General features: G+C 45.1%; 1 non-coding gene across 1 annotated transcript; it reads left to right on the top strand.

Moving 5' to 3' along the window:
- The first annotated feature begins 8,092 nt into the window (after positions 1-8,092).
- On the top strand, positions 8,093-8,167 carry Trnat-cgu (transfer RNA threonine (anticodon CGU)). The gene has a single exon. It is a non-coding gene; the product is annotated as a tRNA-Thr (tRNA).
- Positions 8,168-24,435: the final 16,268 nt, after the last annotated feature.

The raw sequence follows: 24,435 nt of genomic DNA on the forward strand, positions 1-24,435 counted from the left end.
AACGTGAGTAGTGCTCACGGTTTCAACGAGATGGCGCTACCTCGCACACAGCTAACCACGCTACGCGTCTTCTGGAAGAGTGTTTATATCTCAAAAAAACTGTGGCCCCATCGCTCGCTGGGCCTTACTCCACCAGATTTCTTTATTTGGGGAGTAGCAAAATCCGTAGTATATTGCAGTCGCTCACGAATATTTTGTGACTGAAAAACTGAAGAAACTGCGTACGTGAAGAGCATATCAGAGTGATATTTGCAGCCAGTATTTGCCAACGTACGCTGTAACTACAAAGCAACTCTCCGAACGTCCTGTACTATCCGTAACTGCGCATTTATCAACATTTACGATTGTTATTTCCTTATACAGGGCTATTACAAATGATTGAAGCGATTTCATAAATTCACTGTAGCTCCATTCATTGACATATGGTCACGACACACGTAGGAAAACTCATAAAGTTTTGTTTGGCTGAAGCCGCACTTCGGGTTTCTGCCGCCAGAGCGCTCGAGAGCGCAGTGAGACAAAATGGCGACAGGAACCGAGAAAGCGTATGTCGTGCTTGAAATGCACTCACATCAGTCAGTCATAACAGTGCAACGACACTTCAGGACGAATTTCAACAAAGATCCACCAACTGCTAACTCCATTCGGCGATGGTATGCGCAGTTTAAAGCTTCTGGATGTCTCTGTAAGGGGAAATCAACGGGTCGGCCTGCAGTGAGCGAAGAAACAGTTGAACGCGTGCGGGCATGTTTCACGCGTAGCCCACGGAAGTCGACTAATAAAGCAAGCAGGGAGCTAAACGTACCACATCCGACGGTTTGGAAAATTTTACGGAAAAGGCTAAAGCAGAAGCCTTACCGTTTACAATTGCTACAAGCCCTGACACCCGATGACAAAGTCAAACGATTTGAATTTTCGGCGCGGTTGCAACAGCTCATGGAAGAGGATGCGTTCAGTGCGAAACTTGTTTTCAGTGATGAAGCAACATTTTTTCTTAATGGTGAAGTGAAGAGACACAATGTGCGAATCTGGGTGGTAGAGAATCCTCACTCATTCGTGAAGCAAATTCGCAATTCACCAAAAGTTAACGTGTTTTGTGCAATCTCACGGTTTAAAGTTTACGGCCACTTTTTCTTCTACAAAAAAAACGTTACAGGACACGTGTATGTGGACATGCTGGAAAATTGTTTCATGCCACAACTGGAGACCGACAGCGCCGACTTCATCTTTCAACAGGATGGTGCTCCACCGCACTTCCATCATGATGTTCGGCATTTGTTAAACAGGAGATTGGAAAACCGATGGATCGGTCGTGGCGGAGATCATGATCAGCAATTCATGTCATGGCCTCCACGCTCTCCCGACTTAACCCCATGCGATTTCTTTGTGTGGGGTTATGTGAAAGATTCAGTGTTTAAACCTCCTCTACCAAGAAACGTGCCAGAACTGCGAGCTCGCATCAACGATGCTTTCGAACTCATTGATGGGGACATGCTGCGCCGAGTGTGGGAGGAACTTGATTATCAGCTTGATGTCTGCCGAATCACTAAAGGGGCACATATCGAACATTTTTGAATGCCTAAAAGAACTTTTTGAGTTTTTGTATGTGTGTGTAAAGCATTGAGAAAATATCTCAAATAATAAAGTTATTGTAGAACTGTGAAATCGCTTCAATCATTTGTAATAACCCTGTATATACAAAAGCCAACGTCCTGACTGACTGGCACATCATCGCACAGTCCAGACCGTTAAGGATGGAAACTTGAAATCTGAAGAAGGTATGGAACTTATACCCTAGGCGTCGTTTAAGAAAGGATTTTTCGAAATTCCAACCCTAAGGTGGTGAAATCCAGGATGAAGGGGTTGTTTCGAAAAACATCTCTGTTAAATCAATTTTGAACCTAGACTTACGAAAAGTAGTATTTGGTTTCTGCATCAGAAAAAATACATGTTTCAGCATACTAGAAAGTTTACCCCTAAGGGGATAAAATAGTGGCGAAACGGTTTTTTGAAACTATGTCATTAAGTTACATCTAGGAACGCTGGTATTTGATTTCTCGGTTGTACATAAATAAAAAACACGTCGTTCAGTGTTTCCAGAAATTGAACCCGTAAGGTGGCGAAATACGGGGTGAGATTTTTAAAGAAAATATTTTATTATGAGAGCATTTTAAAGCTAAATGTATGGAAATTTTAATTTGGCTTCTCAGTCACAGATAAAAAAGAAATACGTGTCACTGTTTTTGGAAATTCAACCCCTATGGGGGTAACATGGGGGATGTAAGTTTTTATGATTATATTTCATCGTGAAAGCCTTTTTGAAGCTAAAAATTGTGTTTGGCTTCTCTGTTAGAAATAAAACATACACTTGTCGCTGAATTTGGAATTCAACCCCTAACTGGGTGAAATAGGGGGTGAAAAATTTTACGAAAATATTTCGTTGCGAAAGAATTTTTAAAGGCAAATATTTGAGCATTGGTGTTTGGCCTCTCGGTTAGAGATATAAAAATACGTGTTTCACTGTTTTTGGAAATTCAGTCTCTAAGGGAGTGCAATAAGGAATGAACATTTTTAGCAGAATATTTGGTTACTTTAAAAATTTTTTAAACTAAATTAATGAAAACTGATATTTCACTTCGCCAACGGCCTTGCCGCAGTGGTAACATTGGTTCCCGTCAGATCACTAAAGTTCAGCGCTGTCGGGCTGGTCTAGCATTTGGATGGGTGACCATTCGGTCTGCCTAGCACTGTTGGCAACAGGGGTGCATTTAGCCCTTGTGAGGCAAACTGAGGAGCTACTTGATTGAGAAGTAGCGGCTCCGGTCTCGGGAACTGACATACGGATGGGAGAGCGGTGTGCTGACCACATGCCCCTCCAGTGACGCCTGTGGGCTGACATGGCGGCCGGTCGGTACCGTTAGGCCTTCATGGCCTGTTCGGGAGTAGTTTTTAGATACTTCTCTTCTCGTTAAGGTATCGGAAATATTTGTTAGGGGAAGAACATTGCTATGGAAATACCTCCACAAGAAGGCAAAAGGCGTGATTAACAATAACTTTGGACTCCAGGTAACAGAATCGCTTTTTGGTGAGATCATGCTTCTATGGCCTTAATTAGCGTGGAAGTGTTGTGATCTGCGAATAGCACCAAAATTCGATTAAATAAAAAAAAAATCTCTGCAGGCAATACGGTCCAAGCGAGTGAAGCAGCGGTAACCTAGTATATGAATAAAAGAACGAGGGAGAGCAATAGTATTCCCAGTCAACATCTTGCTTCAAGTCATTATTCGTTCAGTTCTCTTAATAACTTCTTCGCAAAACCAAATATCATACTTCAGTTTCATGAAGCGTACTTAAGGGGCTCCGGAAAGGCTCAAAATCATGAAAAGTTCAATTTTTACTGTTTTCGTTTTCTGAATCTGCAGACTATTACCTTTTAATAGATATATAATTTATTCAATTCCGAAGACTACAACTATTGGCCGTGCGGTTAAAGGCGCTACAGTCTGGAACCGCAAGACCGCTACGGTCGCAGGTTCGAATCCTGCCTCGGGCATGGATGTTTGTGATGTCCTTAGGTTAGTTAGGTTTAACTAGTTCTAAGTTCTAGGGGACTAATGACCTCAGCAGTTGAGTCCCATAGTGCTCAGAGCCAACTACAACTATTTTTAAATTTTTTTTGAAATGTGTTCTACATGGGCGTGACCCACTGTGGCGCTGTTAAACTGCTGTCAAATGGTGTTATTATTAACGTCCGTGTTCATCAGGTACATTTTAGTGATGTGAGATAAAGTATGTGTTGTGGCTAACCTATTTTCAGAGACGTAGCAGCACCTGAACTGTTGAAAAAGTGTATACACGGAAAAACTCAAAACCCCAATGGAAGTGTAAATAGTGTTATATGGTCGAGAACCCCCAAGACTGTATTTGTTGGAATAGAAACACTTCACTTTGGTGTGTATGATGCTGTTGCGACTTTCAATGATGGCAACATTGTAAGGTGCACGGTATTTATAAATATGGGAATGAAGATAGGTTCTAACATGATACGAGCGATGCTTGCTTTAGACAAGGAACGCCTTCGGGCTGCAGACAGGGCTGTAAAGAGTCTAGAAATACAAGCTAGAGTAAACAGGAGGAGGAACAAGAGGAAGCTGGAGGAGGAGTTTGCAGAGGATGAAGATAATCCATCCTATGGACCTGGAATGCACTAAAAAGTTAATCCAATCTTTGTCGCTCTATTCCCAAAACTTTTATTTTCTCATACTAATTACATGTTTTCTAAGGATCTTTCAAACATATTTGTTTCAAACTTCCAGTAAATGTTACACAGTACCTTATGCATAATTTAAAACAGCCTTTTTCCAAAAAACTGTATATTTTTTAATATATAAATAAAAAATTGCAAAAAAATGTTGTGAATTTTCATTACAATTGAAAAAAAATGCCCGCATCTCGTGGTCGTGCGGTAGCATTCTCGCTTCCCACGCCCGGGTTCCCGGGTTCGATTCCCGGCGGGGTCAGGGATTTTCTCTGCCTCGTGATGGCTGGGTGTTGTGTGCTGTCCTTAGGTTAGTTAGGTTTAAGTAGTTCTAAGTTCTAGGAGACTTATGACCAAAGCAGTTGAGTCCCATAGTGCTCAGAGCCATTTGAACCATTTTGAAAAAAAATCATCTTTAATAACTGAAGTAAAATTTTGTAAAATCCCTGTGTTAAGTTGTAGCCCATACTCCAAGAAATAATCTGTAAAAAGTTCAACTTCCTACCTCGAATACTTTGTGAGGAAAGATGTAATTTATAAACGTTATTTTAACATTGCAAGTATAGGGCGTTCCGGAGCCCCTTAATACAATCGTTTCAAAGCTTCCACGACAGTTTGGGACTTTAGGCCCTTTTAACACGAATACTTCTTTAATCTGTCTATTTTGCAAGCTTAAACCCCTTCTAGAAACACTCAAGCTTGCCACGGCCATTACCGCGCGCAGTCTGCCCATTTACATGCCCTGTCCTGCTGGAAATGAGCGGTCGTCCAGGTGGGGGCGAGCGCCAGTTGGAAGCGACGCGGCTACAAGTATCTCCGATTACGCGGCGAGTGCGTTCAGCTGTAGCATTCGTCCGCCAGCGCCGCCGTACGTCTTCGGTGCGCCACCATTAGGGACGACAGTACTGCCGGCTACATTGCAAACATTCGCCGCGGTTTTCCGGCTAATAGATTCCCGACTGGCCCGCGTCGGCTGATAACCGCCGCCAGATTGGTCACGGCAATACGCCTGCTTAAAATTTAAATTACCGCGCACCGAGCAGGGGTCGCCGGGTCGCGTGCATAAATCTATGCTGCGCGGTCATAGTGAAGGGCGAGAGTTTCTCGGCTCAATTCAATTTGTCAGACTATGCTCTGACGTTTCTGTTAGTTGTAGAGGCATGTGTCGCGTGACCTGTGACCGCAGCGACAAACGTCCTTTGTGGGAAAGCCAATCGCTTGCCCATAGTTCCCAGGACACCAAAGTGTCCCATCGTTTTACGTGTGCCACTTAGCGCAACAGTTACTCCGCGTATTATACTTCCTTCGATATCTATGCCGCTAAGGCCAATTTGTTGTACATTAAGGGAATGGGAGATACGATACTGCGTGAAGAGTTTGACAGAGCACTGAAAGACCAGAGTCTAAACAAGGCCCCGGCAGTAGACAACATTCCATTAGAAATACTGATGGCCTTTGGAGAGCCAGTCCTGACAAAACTCTACCATCTGGTGAGCAAGATGTATGAGACAGGCGAAATACCCTCAGACTTCAAGAAGAATATAATAATTCCGATCCCAAAGAAAGCAGGTGCTGACGGATTTGAAAATTACCGAACAGTCAGTTTAATAAGTCACGGATGCAAAATACTAACGCGTATTCTCTATAGACGAATGGAATAACCGGTAGAAGCTGACCTCGGGGAAGATCAGTTTGGATTCCGTAGAAACATTGGAACACTTATCTTAGAAGCTAGATTAAGGAAAGGCAAACCTACGTTTCTAGCATTTGTAGACTTAGAGAAAGCTTTTGACAATGTTGACTGGAATACTCTCTTTCAAATTCTGAAGGTGGCAGGGGTAAAATACAGGGAGCGAAAGGCTATTTACATTTAGTACAGGAAGCATATGGCAGTTATAAGAGTCGAGGGACACGAATGGGAAGCAGTGGTTGGGAAGGGAGTGAGACAGGGTTGTAGCCTATCCCCGATGTTATTCAATCTGTATATTGAGCAAGCAGTGAAGGAAACAAAAGAAAAATTCGGAGTAGCTATTAAAATCCATGGAGAAGAAATAAAAACTTTGAGGTTCGCCGATGACATTGTAATTCTCTCAGAGACAGCAAACGACTTGAAAGAGCAGTTGAACGGAATGTATAGTGTCTTGAAAGGAGGGTATAAGATGAACATCAACAAAAGCAAAACGAGGATAATGGAATGTAGTCGAATTAAATCGGGTGATGCTGAGGGAATTAGACTAGGAAATGAGACACTTAAAGTAGTAAAGGAATTTTGCTATTTGGGGAGGAAAATAACTGATGATGGTCGAAGTAGAGAGGAAATCAAATGTAGACTGGCAATGGCAAGGAAAGCGTTTCTGAATAAGAGAAATTTGTTAACATCGAGTGTAGATTTAAGTGGTAGGAAGTCGTTTCAGAAAGTATTTGTACGGAGCGTAGCCATGTATGGAAGTGGAACATGGACGATAACTAGTTTGGACAAGAAGAGAATATAAGCTTTCGAAATGTGGTGCTACAGAAGAATGCTGAAGATTAGATGGGTAGATCATATAACTAATGAGGAGGTATTGAATAGGATTGGGGAGAAGAGAAGTTTGTGGCACAACTTAACTAGAAGAAGGGATCGGTTGGTAGGACATGTTCTGAGGCATCAGGGGATCACCAATTTAGTATTGGAGGGCAGCGTGGAGGGTAAAAATCTTAGAGGGAGACCAAGAGATGAATACACTGAACAGATTCAGAAGTATGTAGATTGCAGTAAGTACTGGGAGATGAAGAAGCTTGCACAGGATAGAGTAGCATGGAGAGCTGCATGAAACCAGTCTCTGGACTGAAGACCACAAGAACAACATGGCACTTGGTCTGGCGAGTGAGAATTTAGAAATTTGAGAAATCAGTTATGTGAGCAGTACGAAAGGATTGGTCGCTTTACCCTTTATCACAACGAGTAAAGAGATACATGTATGTTTTATTTTATTGGCAGAATACATATCGGACTGAGTTTGAACGAAGAATCTGGATGTTCCTTCTGCAATATTTCAAAAGGACTTGGGAGGAACTTAGCTACTGTACACGGCTGCTGGTAGCGGTGGCCACAAAATGACGGTCGCAAGGTTCTGCCGCGGTGCAGGTGGTTCAAATGGTTCAAATGGCGCTGAGCACTATGGGACTTAGCCGACCGGATTGGCCGAGCGGTTATAGGCGGTCAGGAGCTGCTCGACCGCTACGGTCGCACTTTCGAATCCTGCCTCGGGCATGGATGTGTGTGATGTCCTTAGGTTAGTTAGGTTTAAGTAGTTCTAAGTTCTAGGGGACTGATGACCTCAGAAGTTAAGTCCCATAGTGCTCAGAGCCATTTGAACTATGGGACTTAACTTCTGAGGTCATCAGTCCCCTAGACGTAGACCTACTTAAACCTAACTAACCTCAGGACATCCCACACATCCATGCCCGAGGCAGGATTCGAACCTGAGACCGTTACGGTCGCGCGGTTCCAGACTGTAGCGCCTAGAACCGCTCGGCCACCAATGATGGCCGTTTGTTGGTTAGAAGGAGGGCCAGTTGAGGGCTTGCAACTATACAGAATGAGATTTTCACTCTGCAGCGGAATGTGCGCTGATATGAAACTACCTGGCAGATTAAAACTGTGTGCCGGACCAAAACTCGAACTCGGGGCATTTGCCTTTCGCGGGCAAGTGCGCTGCCAACTGAGCTATTAAAGCACGACTCACGCCCCGACCTCACAGCTTTTGCTACTGCCAGTTCCTCGTCTCCTACCTTCCAAACCTCCGGAAAAGTACTGGCAGTAGCGAAGCTGTGAGTTTGGGGCGTGAGTCGTGCTTGGGTAGCTCAGTTGGTAGAGCACTTGCCCGCGTAAGGCAAAGGTCCCGAGTTCGAGTCTCGGTCCGGCACACAGTTTTAATGTGCCAGGAAGTTGCAACTATCCTGTCTTCGTGCTAGAGACACTGGAGATACATCTTGAGTTATGGTATTACTGTGCAATTCCGTATGACTGCAAATTTGTACGTCGTTCTGCTGATTCTATCTGTTGTGCTGCCATTCATGAACAGCATTCCAGGGAGTGTTTTCCAACAGAATAACACGCGCCCAGATACAGCTGTTACCGACATGTCGCCTTGGCCTGATCATGTGTCTAAATTGCAATCGCAGTAAATGATACTTTAACAGCCTAAAGCGGAATGGCTTCATTAAAAAAATCACCAACTTCAATTAAAAAAAAAGGGTAAATGGGCACAGGTGCGACTATGACCGAAAAATGTTATTTATTGTTAGATAATACTGAGACGAACTCCTTACAGAAGAACGGAAAAACTAATAGTTAGACGCTGGGGGGTTCAATACTGTTTAATATAAATGTAGGACACGAGGGACAATACTGACCATACAGATTATCTTAGAAGGTAGGTTAAAAGAGGGCAAACCTACGTTTATAGAATTTGTAGACTTGCAAAAAGGTTTTGAAAATTGTGACTGAAATACAGTCTTTGAAATTTAGCAGAGTGTGCGAATAAAATATAGGGGGGGGGGAGAAGTATTTGCAACTTGTACCGAAACCAGTATGGAGTTTCGAGAGTCGAAGGACATGAAAGGGAAGCACTGGTTGAGAAGGGTGTGAGACAGTCTTGTAGCTGCGAATACGCAGTGTTATTCCTATCTTTACGATGAGCCAGCAGTAAAGGAAATCGAGGAGAAATTTGGAAAGGTAATTGAAGTTCAACAAGAAGAAATAAAAAGAAACATAGATTTTTGCTTTATCAGTGCCACTGTAATTCTGTCAGAGACGGCAAACGAACATGAAAAAGGATTGTTTTGCCTGGCAGTTAAGTGTGTATTGAAGAGTAATCATGCGGATGTAGATGCACATAAACGAAATGGATACAGTCTTGAAAAGATAGTGTAAGATGTACAGCAACAAAACTACAACATCAATAACAGGAACCAATTGAAATAAATCAGGCGATGCTGAGAGAATTAGATTGGGGAATGAGACATTAAGATTAGTAGACGAGTTTTGCTATTTGGGAAGGAAAATAACTAACGACGGCCGAAATGGAGAGGATATAAAGTACAGACTGAAAATAGCACGAAAGACGTTCCCGAAAAAAGAACTTACATCTATTATAAGTTGAAATTTTTTGAAAATGTTTTCTGAAGCTGAAGTGGAATGATCATATAAAATTAGTTGTTGGTAAGGTGGGTGCCAGGTTGAGATTCATTGGGAGAGTCCTTAGAAAATGTAGTCCTTCAACAAAGGAGGTGGCTTACAAAACACTCTTTCGAACTATACTTGAGTATTGCTCATCAGTGTGGGATCCGTACCAGGTCGGATTGACGGAGGAGATAGAGAAGATCCAAAGAAGAGCGGAGCGTTTCGTCACAGGGTTATTTGCTAAGCGTGATAGCGTTACGGAGATGTTTAGCAAACTCAAGTGGCAGACTCTGCAAGAGAGGCGCTCTGCATCGCGGTGTAGCTTGCTGTCCAGGTTTCGAGAGGGTGCGTTTCTGGATGAGGTATCGAATGTATTGCTTCCCCGTACTTATACCTCCCGAGGAGATCACGAATGTAAAATTAGAGAGATTCGTGCGCGCACGGAGGCTTTCCGGCAGTCGTTCTTGCTGCGAACCATACGCGACTGGAACAGGAAAGGTAGGTAATGACAGTGGCACATAAAGTGCCCTCCGCCACACACCGTTGGGTGGCTGGCGGAGTATAAATGTAGATGTAGATGTAGATGTGTGTAGCGGCGTGCTGAAGCGAAACGTGAACGATACGCAATTGAGAGGAGAAGAGAATAGAAGCTTCCCAAATGTGATGTTACACAAGAATGCTGTAGATTAAATAGGTAGATCGCCAAGCTAACGGCGAAGCTATGAATAGAATTGTGGGGAAATTATATTTGTGGCATAAAAGGTGTTAGTCGATAGGACACATTCTGAGACATCGAAGGAGCAGCAGTTTAGCAGTGGAGGGAAGTGTGGCGGGTAAAAATTGGACAGGGGGATCTAGCCCTGAATAAAGTAAAGAGGTTCAAATGGGTGAAGTTTTGCAGTAGTTACTAGGAGATGAAATGAATTCCCCAGGAACACTGACGTTCTTCCATTAGAATCTACGCACCATACGGTGCGCCAACGATCACAACGAAGAAGATAGAACAAAATAGTGATATAGCTCCGCCTCCGGTTCAAGGCCTCTCAGCGCAAGATCTAATATACGTGGCCTACTCTGTGTAGCCCCAAAGCTCAAGTCACGCTATGTAAGTTTTAGGAACATTAAACATATACGCTGACGGGAATCATGCACATCAACAAGAAATAATTCATGTAGAGTATTCAAATTTCGGGAATATATTTGTCTGTGTAATATACTTCAGTGATTAACGCTGCAAGTTCACAGGTTAACATAATTTACTCAAAATTATAGAACACATGCAAGTAATTTCGATCTTTAATAAAATAATACATCGCCCGTTGTGGGCTGTATTGTGCTTTATTAAAATCGTGCAATTAGCTACTTTCGGCCATGAGCCATTATCAAGCACATACAGGGTGTTACAAAAAGGTACCGCCCAAATTTTCAGGCTACATTCCTCACACACAAAGAAAGAAAATATGTTATGTGGACATGTGTCCGGAAACGCTTACTTTCCATGTTAGAGCTCATTTTATTACTTCTCTTCAAATCACATTAATCATGGAATGGAAACACACAGCAACAGAACGTACCAGCGTGACTTCAAACACTTCGTTACAGGAAATGTTCAAAATGTCCTCCGTTAGCGAGGATACATGCATCCACCCTCCGTCGCATGGAATCCCTGATGCGCTGATGCAGCCCTGGAGAATGGCGTATTGTATCACAGCCGTCCACAATACGAGCACGAAGAGTCTCTACATTTGGTACCGGGGTTGCGTAGACAAGAGCTTTCAAATGTCCTCATAAATGAAACTCAAGAGGGTTGAGGTCAGGAGAGCGTGGAGGCCATGGAATTGGTCCGCCTCTACCAATCCATCGGTCACCGAATCTGTTGTTGAGAAGGGTACGAACACTTCGACTGATATGTGCAGGAGCTCCGTCGTGCATGAACCACATGTTGTGTCGTACTTGCAAAGGCACATGTTCTAGCATCACAGATAGAGTATCCCGTATGAAATCATGATAACGTGCTCCATTGAGCGTAGGTGGAAGAACATGTGGCCCATTCAAGACATCACCAACAATGCCTGCCCAAACGATCACAGAAAATCTGTGTTGATGACGTGATTGCACAATTGCGTGCGGATTCTCGTCAGTCCACACATGTTGATTGTGAAAATTTACGATTTGATCATCAGAATCGAGGAAGTACAGTACATGCTGACGAAACTAAAGTGAGTTCTAACATGGAAATTAAGCGTTTCCGAACAATGTCCACATAACATATTTTCTTTATTTGTGTGTGAGGAATGTTTCCTGAAAGTTTGGCGGTACCTTTTTGTAACACCCTGTATACTATGTCACAGATGAAATGTGCTTGATAATGGCTCATGGCCGAAATTATCTAATAGCACGAGTTTAATACGAGGTGCATTCAAGTTCTAAGGCCTCCGATTTTTTTTCTAATTAACTACTCACCCGAAATTGATGAAACTGGCGTTACTTCTCGACGTAATCGTCCTGCAGACGTACACATTTTTCACAACGCTGACGCCATGATTCCATGGCAGCGGCGAAGGCTTCTTTAGGAGTCTGTTTTGACCACTGGAAAATCGCTGAGGCAATAGCAGCACGGCTGGTGAATGTGCGGCCACGAAGAGTGTCTTTCATTGTTGGAAAAAGCCAAAAGTCACTAGGAGCCAGGTCAGGTGAGTAGGGAGCATGAGGAATAACTTCAAAGTTGTTAGCACGAAGAAACTGTTGCGTAACGTTAGCTCGATGTGCGGGTGCGTTGTCTAGGTGAAACAGCACACGCGCAGCCCTTCCCGGACGTTTTTGTTGCAGTGCAGGAAGGAATTTGTTCTTCAAAACATTTTCCTAGTATGCACCTGCTACCGTAGTGTCCTTTGGAACGCAATGGGTAGGGATTACGCCCTCGCTGTCCCAGAACATGGACACCATCATTTTTTCAGCCCTGGCGATTACCCGAAATTTTTTTGGTGGCGGTGAATCTGTGTGCTTCCATTGAGCTGATTGGCGCTTTGTTTCTGGATTGAAAAATGGCATCCACGTCTCATCCATTGTCACAACCGACGAAAAGAAAGTCCCATTCATGCTGTCATTGCGCGTCAACATTGCTTGGCAACATGCCACGCGGGCAGCCATGTGGTCGTCCGTCAGCATTCGTGGCACCCACCTGGATGACACTTTTCGCATTTTCAGGTCGTCATGCAGGATTGTGTGCACAGAACCCACAGAAATGCCAACTCTGGAGATGATCTGTTAAACAGTCATTCGGCGATCCCCCAAAACAATTCTCGATCATGTCGTCAGACCGGCTTGTGCGAGCCCAAGGTTATTTCGGTTTGTTGTCACACGATGTTCTGCCTTCATTAAACTGTCGCACCCACGAGCGCACTTTCGACACATCCATAACTCCATCACCACATGTCTCCTTCAACTGTCGATGAATTTCAATTGGTTTCACACCACGCAAATTCAGAAAACGAATGATTGCACGCTTCTCAAGTAAGGAAAACGTCGCCATTTTAAGTATTTAAAACAGTTCTCATTCTCGCCGCTGGCGGTAAAATTCCATCTGCCTTACGGTGCTGCCATCTCTGGGACGTATTGACAATGAACGCGGCCTCGTTTTAAAACAATGCGCATGTTTCTATCTCTTTCCAGTTCGGAGGGAAAAAATCGAAGGCCTTAGAACTTGAATGCACCTCGTAAATACAGTCTACAACGGACAATGTATTCTTTTGTTAAACACTTAGAGGCTGTGGATGCCCACGGGATCAGAATCTTCCTAATTTCGGTCTCTTTGGATTTTGTTCCAAGTTGTAGTGTAACGGGTTTCCCGATTCTTGACAAAAAAAAAAAAAAAAAAAAAAAAAAAAAAAAGATGTGTGCGGATAGCCTGAAACCACGCCTCCTAGTGCACGTTTTAACAGAGCCACCAACGACACGGCTTATGGAAAACGCAGCGGCGATCTTGCCGTTTTTGTAGTTCCTCGAATGCTTTAGCATCCTAATTCGTGGTTGATGATGACGACTTGGCGCTGACTAACCGATTTTGGAATACAGTTGGACTTGCTGCAATAGAGTTAAGTAAACACCACTGTCACTCAGATTAAGTGTACCTCTAATTATTTCAGGTCCCTGTCTAAGCCCTACCTGTTCTTTGGCACACACCTCTGGCGGATCCGACAGAACGTGTTCGAGATCTGTGTACCAGGGTCTTGTGATGGGTAGCGCTGGCTCGAGACGTGGAGATGGACGCCAGTATGCGAAGGTCTTCCATAGAAGCTGTCATCCAAGGATCCATGCGTTCTTGTATTAACCAATGCGTCTAGGGAAGGTAACTGTCGTTCTTTTGCAAGTCCCTTCGTGAATTTTATATGAATATGGGTAAAGTTTAAAATGGAAGCAACAACTCAGCAGAACACCCACATACCCACTGTCAGGTATAGAACCAGTTTCAAAGCTGCAGCAGAAACGAGAACTAGGTCCAGTGCGATTATACTATTACACGCTGAAGACGCAAAAAAAAAAAAAAAAAAAAAAAAAAAACTGGTACAGCTGCCTAATATCGTGTATAGCCCCCGAGCATGTAGAAGTGCCGGAACACGACGTGGCATGGCCTCGACTAAAGTCTGAAGTAGTGATGGAGGGAACTAACAACATGAATGCTGCAGGGCTGTCCATAAATCCGTACAAGTACGAGCGGATGGACACATGTTCTGAACAGCACGTTTCAAGGCATCCCAGATATGCTCAATAATGTTCATGTCTGGGGAGTTTGGTAGCCAGCAAAAGTGTTTAAACTCAGAACAGGGTTGCTGGAGCCAGTCCGTAGCAATTCTGGACGTGTGGAGTGTCGCATTGTCCTGCTGGAATTTCCCAAATCCGTCGGAACGCACAGTGGGCGTGAATGGATGCAGTTGATCAGACAGGATGCTTACGTACGTGTCACTGTGAGAGTCGCGTCCAGACGTATCAGGGGTTCCATATCACTCCACCTGCACTCACCTCGCACCATTACAGAGCCTCCACCAGCTTGAGCAGTCCCCTGCTGACATGCAAGGTCCATGGATTCATGAGGTTGTCTCCATACCCGTACACTTCCATCCGCTCGATACAATGTGAAGTTCAAATGGTTCAAATGGCTCTGAGCACTATGGGACTCAACATCTTAGGTCATAAGTCCCCTAGAACTTAGAACTACTTAAACCTAACTAACCTAAGGACATCACACACACCCATGCCCGAGGCAGGATTCGAACCTGCGACCGTAGCAGTCCCGCGGTTCCGGACTGCAGCGCCAGAACCGCTAGACCACCGCGGCCGGCCAGTGTGAAGTACTCGTCCGACCCGGTAATATGTTTCCAGTCATAGTCAGTCCATTGTCGGTGTTAACTATCCCAGCCGAGGCGTAAAGCTTCGTGTCGCGCAGTCATCAAGAGTACAAGAATAGGCTTTCGACTGTGAAAGCCCATGTCGATGATCTTTCGTTGAATGGTTCGAACGCAGACAGTTGTTGATGGCTCAGCACTGAAATCTGCAGCAATTTGCGGATGGGTAGCACTTCTGTCACGTTGAGTGATTCTCTTCAGTCGTCGTTGGTCCCGTTCTTGCAGAATCTTTTTCCGGCCGCAGCGATGTCGCAGATTTGATGTTTTAGAGGGTTTCTGATATTCACGGTACAGTCGTGAGATGGTCTTACGGGAAAATCCCCACTGCCTCACTATCACGGAGATGCTGTGTCGCATCGCTCGTGCTCCGAGTATAGCACCACGTTCAAAGTGACTTAATTCTTGATAACCTGCCGCTGTAGCAGCAGTAACCGATCTACCAAAAGCGCCAGACACTTGTTGTCTTGTATAGTCGAAGCCCACAGGAACGCCGTATTCTGCCTGTTTACATATCTCTCTATTTGAATACGCATGCCTATACCACTTTCTGTGGCGTTTCAGTGTACATAGACTTTGCCGACCGGAGCGCCGTATTCTGCCTGTTTACATATCTCTCTGTTTGAATACGCATGCCTATATCAGTTTATTTGTCGCTACAGTGTACAAGAAGACAGAATAATATGGAAGAAGCAATTTGTCTTGTGGTTTATACGCCCTCTTGTCGAAGATGAAACTAACTGCGAGAAAGAAACCGCAATTTCACAATTTCTTCCTCAAAGTCGGTTTTAGCGGAAAAGCTGTACGTTATCGTTTAAAAATACCCTTCCGAGTCGTATTGGAGTATTATGTAAAAATGTGAAGTAAAAATTTGAAGTAAATCGGTCAATATCTCTTTGACACTTTCGTTGAAAGTTTTTGTATGTCCATCATTTTCACTGAAGGTCTTGGGGAACCATGGCCGTTTACTATGGTAAGAAAATGAAACACCTACCGCCGTCGTCATGATCTTATTTATTGTGTAGCTACCAGTTTCGGCGCTTCAGTTCGTCGTCCTCAGGCCTAAGTTGATGCTGAAGGTGTTAACACGATCCTATATACTCTGCATCAATGGCGAATATATCGGGTGATCAAAAAGTCAGTATAAATTTGAAAACCACGGAATAATGTAGATAGAGAGGTAAAAATTGACACATGCTTGGAATGACATGGGGTTTTATTAGAACCAAAAAATAAAACAAAGTATTGCTAGACACGTGAAACATCTCTTGTGCGCGTCGTTTGGTGATGATCGTGTGCTCAGCCGCCACTTTCATCATGCTTGGCCCCCTAGGTCCCCAGACCTCAGTCCGTGCGATTATTGGCTTTGGGGTTACCTGAAGTCGCAAGTGTATCGTGATCGACCGACTTCTCTCGGGATGCTGAAAGACAACATCCGACGCCAATGCCTCACCGTAATTCCGGACATGCTTTACAGTGCTGTTCACAACATTATTCCTCGACTACAGCTATTGTTGAGGAATGATGGTGGACATATTGAGTATTTCCTGTAAAGAACATCATGTTTGCTTTGTCTTACTTTGTTATGCTAATTATTGCTATTCTGATCAGATGAAGCGCCATCTGTCGGACATTTTTTTGAACGTTTGTATTTTTTTGGTTCTAATAAATCCCCATGTCATTCCAAGCATTTGTGTCAATGTGTACCTCTCGATCTACGTTATTGCGCGATTTATTCAGTTTTCAAATTTATACTGACTTTTTGATCACCCAGTAACTAGATTACACAGACTGTGGCGTCAGCACTCCAACTACCTTCTTTTGCTAAGAACGTCCCCTTTTCCATAGCATATAAAGAAATATGCAGTCTACGTCCGTCAGAACGCAAATTAGATGTGTTGGTGACAACGTTAAACAACGACTATTCTTTATAAAGTAGGACAGATAACCAATCTTCCTCGAGAGCTTACTCTAATTTTTCATAGAATATCGAATATCTGGAACCATTTTACACCGTCGAACGCTTTTTGCATGTCGACAAATCGTATGAAGGTGTCTCGATTATTCTCAGATCTTTCTTGCATTTACCAATCTAAACGTGTGAATTACCTGGAGGCTAGTTAGCCAGTGTTAGGAACGGTACTTTACAAATGAGACTCTGCCTTTTCTTCGCTAATGAAAACAGCACATACGCCAGCCCGGCCGGAGAGGCTGACCAACGCCCCGCAGTGAGGAAACTCGTTAGGAGACGCTAACGAAAGAGCGCGGCGCTTGTGCCGTGTCGTTTGGGAGGCTCGCCTGCCCCTGGGAACACCTGCCGCCGCGCCGTGCGTGGGCGCGCCTTCAGCCAGCCAGGCCAGGCCTGGCGAGGCGAGGCGCGGCGGCCGTGAGCCAGTCGGCGACCCGCTGACCCCTGGCCGCGTGTCGTCAACACGGAGTGCCGCAGTCCGAGAAACTCACACTTCCTGTCCGCCAGATGGCGGGGGGCGCACCTCCTCTGCCAGTCCGCCCTGACTCAGCCGGTGTGCGCGTCTGACTCTCCACACCTCTCCAGAACTTCTTGTTGTGGCTGTGCCCTCTTCTAATGTTTTGTGGTTCTACATCTACATCTACATTTATACTCCGCAAGCCACCCAGCGGTGTGTGGTGGAGGGCACTTTACGTGCCACTGTCATTACCTCCCTTTTCTATAAATAGGCGTGTGGTGTGCGTACTGTGAGACCTTCAGTACACACACCATCAGATTATTTGACTTGTCGCTCTAACGAAGTAGGCGAGTATCAGCAATATGTCTCTTGGTCTTACCGTGGCGTGTTTATCTTCTGCCGTTAGGTCAGACGATAGAAGTGCCATTTGCACACTTAAAGTAGCAGATTGACGGTGACCAACTTTAAACAGAACTTGATTAATTTTCAGACACATTTATTAAAATAACAACAAGCATAAAAATGCTATTTACAATTGACAATCTGAAGTCCCTTTGGTATTGGTACGTTAATCTTATTCTCACATATATCTCTGATACTTGACAAAAGTGTCTATACATTTATCTTCATGGCTATGTACAGGAATATGGTAATCTTATTAGGCGCAGACTGAAACCTGACTATACACTGGTACAGACAAATGTAGAATTCGTACAGACTGGTACAGACTAATGCAGACTAGTACAGACTGGTGCAGACAAATGCAGACTGGCTAATCGGAGGTCTGTGCACTCGTTATAATACCTCGCGCGTTCAGGTATCACTGCACGAGTGTGATCTGCGAGGACAAAAGGTTCTACATTAGCAGCAACCTCATTGGCTGCGGTACATATTAATACGCGGATCGGCGGAAGCAGAATTTGGTCCATCTCTATGGCAGCGCCATCTCGTAGTGCAGAGACGGACGAGCGCTGCGCCTGCGCTGTCGTGCTTAGCGGGGCGCGCTGTAGTGGGAAAGTTGTGTATGCGCTGACTACGCGGAACTATCTACACAACAAGGGGGAAGCAATATATTCGATACCTCATCCAGAAACGCACCCTCTCGAAACCTGGACAGCAAGCTACACCGCGATGCAGAGCGCCTCTCTTGCAGAGTCTGCCACTTGCGTTTGCTAAACATCTCTGTATCGCTATCACGCTTATCACACAACCCTGTGACGAAACGCGCCGTCCTTCTTTGGATATTCTCTATCTCCTCCGTCAACCCGACCTGGTATAGATCCCACACTGATGAGCAATACTCAAGTATCGGTCGAACGAGTGTTTTGTAAGCCACCTCCTTTGTTGATGGACTACATTTTCTGAGGACTCTCCCAATGAATCTCAACCTGGTACCCGCCTTACCAACAATTTATATGATCATTCCACTTCAAATCGTTCCGCACGCATACTCCCACATATTTTACAGAAGTAACTGCTACCGGTGTTTTTTCCGCTATCTTATAATCTTACACTAAAGGGTCCTTCTTTCTATGTATTCGTAATACATTACATTTGTCTATGTTAAGGTCAGTTGCCACTCCCTGCACCAAGTGCCTATCAGCTGCATATCTTCCTGCATTTCGCTGCAATTTTCTAATGCTTCAACTTCTCTGTATGCTACAGCATCATCCGCGAAAAGCCGCATGGAACTTCTGACACTATCTACTAGGTCATTTATATATATTGTGAAAAGTAATGGTCCCATAACACTCCGTTGTGGCACGCCAGAGGTTATTTTAACATCTGTAGACGTCTCTTCATTGAGAACAACATGCTGTGTTCTGTTTGCTAAAAACTCTTCAATCGAGCGACACAGCTGGTCTGATATTCCGTAGGATCTTACTTTTTTTATCAGGCGACAGTGCCGAACTATATCGAACGCCTTCCGGAAGTCAAGGTAAATGGCATCTACCTGGGAGGCTGTATCTAATATTTTCTGGGTCTCATGAACAAATAAAGCGAGTTGGGTCTCACACGACCGCTGTTTCCGGAATCCTGGGTTTCCAGAAATGACATGATACGCGAGCACAAAACATGTTCTAAAAAAATGGTTCAAATGGCTCTGAGCACTATGGGACTCAACATCTGAGGTCATCAGTCCCCTAGAACTTAGAACTACTTAAACCTAACCAACCTAAGGACATCACTCACATCTATGCCCGAGGCAGGATACGAACCTGCGACCGTAGCAGTCACGCGGTTCCAGACTGAAGTGCCTAGAACCGCACGGCCACCGTGGCCGGCCATGTTCGAAAATTCTACAACAGTTCGATGTCAGAGATATAGGCCTATAGTTTTGCGCATCTGCTGGACGGCCCCTCTTGAAAACTGGGTGTGCTCTTTTCCAATCATTTGGAACCATTTGTTCCTCTAGAGACTTGCGGTGCACGGCTGTTGGAAGTGGGGGAAGTTCTTTCCTATTCCTTGGACATCCTGGCTGTATTACGAGAAGGCGGTACGATAGGTGGGTGGCCGGCTTCCTCTCAGTACAACACAAATGCACACGTGGTTAAGACACACTTTATTACAAGAACCAGTTGATTGCTCTTAAGTTCAGTGATGTCCCGTCTGAAGTTCTATGGTGAACAGCCATCAAATAACATGTACTGATTCTCGAATGCGAATGCCAACTGAGTCTCGATGCGACGTACTGAGGTACTGAGATTGAGAGATTGAGACAGCTCGATCGGCGGCGGTGACCTATAACGCACGCTGCCCAGGGGGCATTATGGACGCATAGCCTGGGGCCGTGTCTTGGTCTTCTCTTGTCATAGGCAGACCTAGTTCAGCGCCTGCTATACAATCTTTCCTAGTGCCGCTCAGTATGCTGACGAGGGCGTACGCCAGCACACTTCTCATACTCTCTAGGTGACTTGTACCGATTTACACTGTCATCCGTGCCAGAAGGCGTACAAGGGGCCGCTTAAGACTCGCCTTCCTGATGGACTTACTGCACTTACTGTAGAGCTCCGTGGGTTTCTGAAGTCACTGGTCCAGATGAGGCTTTAGGGCCAACAGCTGATTCCCTTAGTGCCCTGCAGTCAGTGCAGAGCAGACAAAATGGCCCAGCTCATTCGTGACCAACTGTACTACCTACAGTAATGGTGGAAGCAGGTGTTGTTCTCATGGGGACCAGGGAGTGTGGGAATTAGGGGAAATGTACAAGGAGATCAAGAGGCTGCCTGCAGGTGGCATCCCGTAACACAGCGAACGATTCACCTGCCGGCCTTCATTTCACTGTTATGTTAGTGAGCCATGCAGCAGTGTGCGGAGAAGTGGCTGGCAGCGACATGTTACCCACCGACATTGTCAGATCGGACACGAGAATAAGCCTAAATACTTGGGCGTGAAACTAGATCGCACTCTAACATACAGCACCTAGAAGACACAAAACAGACACTAAAATCCCACAACGGTATCCTTTCGAAAGTGGCTGGAACGACTTGAGGATGTGGGGCGACCACTTTGAGGACATCAGCAGTAGCTGTTGTGTACAGGGTAGCTGAATACTGCTCGCCAGTCTGGATGAGAAGTGCACACGTAGCTAAAGTGGACGTCCAACTGAGGGAAACAATGGGAATAATCTCGAAAACACTCAGGGCCACCCCTGTGCCTAGCTCCCTGTCCTAGCCAACATAGAGCCTCTTGAAACCAGGCCATTACAGCTAGCGCTAAGAACAAACCAAAAATCCTAGACAACCTGGACTTCCCTATCCACGAAGAGATAACAGCTACAAACGTGCTTTAATCCAGGACAGCTTTCTGGAAAATCGGCGAAGAGCGTCAAGGCTTCAACTCAAAAACAACCAGGAGGGAACTACAGGCTGCAAGTGCACACAAGTACTGCAATTGCCGCGCGGAATTAGCCGAGCGGTCTCAGGCGCTGCAGTCATGCACTGTGCCCCTGATCCCGGCGGAGGTTCGAGTCCTCCCTCGGGCATGGGTGTGTGTGTTTGTCCTTAGGATAATTTAGGTTAAGTAGTGTGTAAGCTTAGGGACTGATGACCTTAGCAGTTAATTCACATAAGATTTCGCACACATTTGAACATTTTTGAACAGCAATTTGGTGGACGACCACAACAAGAAGATTGAAGGACTCAACCTCTCAAGGAAACTGTGGACAACTCTGTACCGCCTAAGAACAGGTGTCGGCAGATGCAAGCAACTAAAGAAGAAATTGGGCCTGTCAGACAGCCCTGAATGTGAGTGTGGTGAAATCCAACCAATGGACCAATGACTCGTGTCTAAAGTGTGCGGATATGATGGTGATTTGAAGGACATACACAGACTTAGTGACTCGGCCTTAATGTAGCTCGCGAGTTTTGCTAATGTTGTATAGTGTATTGTTACCATAGTTGTATAAGTGCATTGTAACTAATGTAAGAATGAATGCCTTTGTATATGCCGAAAGAGTAAATAATTGACAGTTACGATTGCAAGAAAAGGATTGTGGGGATAGAATCGTGAATCAGTGAAAACAAGTTGCGACGTCGGATGCATCACGTTTCACTTCACTCGAGGTCGATTTTCGTGCCTCGATACCCTGCCATCTAGAATGGCATCTGCCCGAAACGTTCAACCCTACACGGTTGCGGGCCGGTGGGGGAAGTACAATGCTGTGGATGACGTTCACCAGAGATCTTATTGAACCAGTGGTAGTAATCGATGGGGCCGATTACAGCAAGCATGAGAACAGGTTGACATGAAGGTACGACGGTGACTCTCAGTCGGGCACGAATTTCAGTTCATCATGACATATGCGACTGCTCATTCCTCGATTCATGTCACTGCGCCGCACGGAGTAACCGCGTGGTCCGCGCGGCTCCCCCAGTCGGAGGTTCGAGTCCTCCTTCGGGCATGGGTGTGTGTGTGTTGTCCATAGCGTAAATTAGTTTCAGTCAGATTAAGTAGTGTGAAAGCTTAGTGTGGTGTGCGTACTGTAAGACCTTCAGTACACACACCATCAGATTATTTGACTTGTCGCTCTAACGAAGTAAGCGAGTGTCAGCAATATGTCTCGTGGTCTTATCGTAGCGTGTTTATCTTCTGCCGTTAGGTCAGACGATAGAAGTGCCATTTGCACACTTAAAGTAGCAGATTGACGGTGACCAACTTTAAACAGAACTTGATTAATTTTCAGACACATTTATTAAAATAACAACAAGCATAAAAATGCTATTTACAATTGACAATCTGAAGTCCCTTTGGTATTGGTACGTTAATCTTATTCTCACATATATCTCTGATACTTGACAAAAGTGTCTATACATTTATCTTCATGGCTATGTACAGGAATATGGTAATCTTATTAGGCGCAGACTGAAACTTGACTATAGACCGGTACAGACAAATGTAGAACTCGTATAGACTGGAACAGACTAATACAGACTGGTGCAGACAAATGCAGACTGACTAATCAGAGGTCTGTACAATCGTTATAATACCTCGCATGTTCATGTATCACTGCGCGAGTGTGAATTGCGAGGAGAAAAGGTTCTACGTTAGCAGCAATCTCATGGGCTGCGTTACATATTAATACTCCGTTCCGCAGAAGCAGAATTTGGTCCGTCTCTAAGGCAGCGCCATCTCGTAGTGTGGATACGGACGAGCACTGCGCCTGCACTGTTGTGCTTAGTGGGGTGCGCTCTAGTGGGAAAGTTGTGTACGCGCTGACTACGAGGAATTATGTACACAAAACACATGGACCGATGACCTAAGCAGTTTGGTCCCATAAGATCTTCCCAAAAATTTACAATTTTTTTACATGTCACTGCCTATACATTGTTTTTATCTTATTTGACTACATTCAATAGACAGCGGATAATCATTTCTTTTTTGTGGTCAGAAAAAATAGCTTCCATTCGTCTCGGAATAGATGCACACAGGTCCTGTATGGTTTTTAGGAAGACCTTATACCATTCTTCCTGCAGACAAGTGGAAATTTCGGGCAACGATGAGGAGGTGGATGGTGATATCACATCCTTCTCTCCAAAGAAGACCACAAAGGCTCGACGGTATTGAGATCTCGTGACTGTGGTAGCCAGACAGGGGGAGAAGCGACGATTCGTCGTCGTGAGCCGGCCGGGGTGGCCGAGCGGTTGTGGGCGCCAGTCTGGAGCCGCGCCACTGCTACGGTCGCAGGTTCGAATCCTGCCTCGGGCATGGATGCGTGTGATGTCCTTAGGTTAGTTAGGTAAAAGTAGTTTTAAGTTCTAGGGGACTGAGAAACTCAGAAGTTAAGTCCCATAGTGCTGAGAGCCATTTGAACCATTTGAACCATCCTCGTGATTACGACATCGCTCCTGGACGATGTGAGTCGTGTGAACAGAGGCCCTGTTGTCTTGGAACACGTCATCACCATTGTGGAACGGACATTGTACCATGTCGTGGTCCTGGTCTGCCAGAATGGTCACATAATCCATGGCAGTAATGCGACCTTGCAAAGGAACCGTGGAGCCCATGGAATACCACGACATGGCTGCCCGAATTGTCACCGAAGCCCCGTCACGTTTCAGACACTTGGGACGTCAACTCGCACAGAACTTCGATACTGTATGCCCCAAGATATGCAGCAAGACTCACCCGACCAAATGATATTCTTTAATTGCTGCCTATTCCATATTTTATGACTTTGCTTTTGCGGGAGTATGCATCACTGATGAGCGGTCCTGGAATTTTATCGCTGACCGGAGTGGCCGAGCGGTTCTAGGCGCTACAGTCTGGAACCGCGCATCCGCTACGGTCGTAGGTTCGAATCCTACCTCGGGCATGGATGAGTGTGATGTCCTTAGGTGAGTTAGGTTTAAGTAGTTCTAAGTTCTAGGGGACTGATGACCTCAGAAGTTAAGTCCCATAGTGCTCAGAGCCATTTGAACCATTTTGGAATTCTATCCCGATCTGCAGTACCCTGCTTTTGGATCGCCCTTCATGTTGTTTGGAGCAAACGGGATTCGCGAGGACGACACTGAGGTCCGCAGTGACTTTTGCAGCTATCGACCTTTTGTTTATTTGGCAAGCTCCTCTTCAGTGACAGTCCGTCACTCTCGTCCGTGATGAGACGTGGCGGATGATGTTTTACTGCTTACAGTATAAATCTTCCATACGGTGTCTCTTTAAGGACCAAAAGCTTCGCCTACCTCGATT

This window comes from Schistocerca cancellata, chromosome 10, assembly GCF_023864275.1.
Source record: "Schistocerca cancellata isolate TAMUIC-IGC-003103 chromosome 10, iqSchCanc2.1, whole genome shotgun sequence".
Lineage (NCBI taxonomy): Eukaryota > Metazoa > Arthropoda > Insecta > Orthoptera > Acrididae > Schistocerca > Schistocerca cancellata.